We start from the raw sequence: 331 nt of genomic DNA, 5'->3' as shown, positions 1-331 counted from the left end.
TTGAATGCTGCCTGAACAAGAAACCTCCTTACTGAAGGGAAAGTGTTGACTGGTGTCACTATCTCGCGAATGCACTGGCAGATCTCCTCCAAATTCGGGGGATCCATTCAGGTCGAGGAGCCCTCTCGATCGCCACCCTCCACGTGTCGGTAGCCCCCCGGGATCGCTAGATCGGTCGGTGCCGGACCACGAATTTAACCACCCATAACTCCCAAACCCCGGGGACTATCCACGCGGGGGTGGTCTCATTCAAAAGAGGACCTCGAGACATACACTCGATTCGCGTTCGAGAGGGTTCCTCGAGCTGAAGGGATCCCCCGAATTTGGTGCA

At 56.2% G+C, this 331-nt stretch overlaps 1 protein-coding gene across 1 annotated transcript in view; it reads left to right on the top strand.

The window, feature by feature from the left end:
• Positions 1-331, top strand: part of LOC107653267 (signal transducer and activator of transcription 5B-like) — a 37,223-nt gene that overhangs the window by 9,642 nt on the left and 27,250 nt on the right. The gene's annotated exons all lie outside the window — the stretch shown is intronic.

The sequence above is a fragment of the Sinocyclocheilus anshuiensis genome, unplaced genomic scaffold (genome assembly GCF_001515605.1).
Source record: "Sinocyclocheilus anshuiensis isolate Anshui unplaced genomic scaffold, SAMN03320099.WGS_v1.1 scaffold151, whole genome shotgun sequence".
Lineage (NCBI taxonomy): Eukaryota > Metazoa > Chordata > Actinopteri > Cypriniformes > Cyprinidae > Sinocyclocheilus > Sinocyclocheilus anshuiensis.
This window is presented reverse-complemented; position numbering and strand designations above follow the sequence as displayed.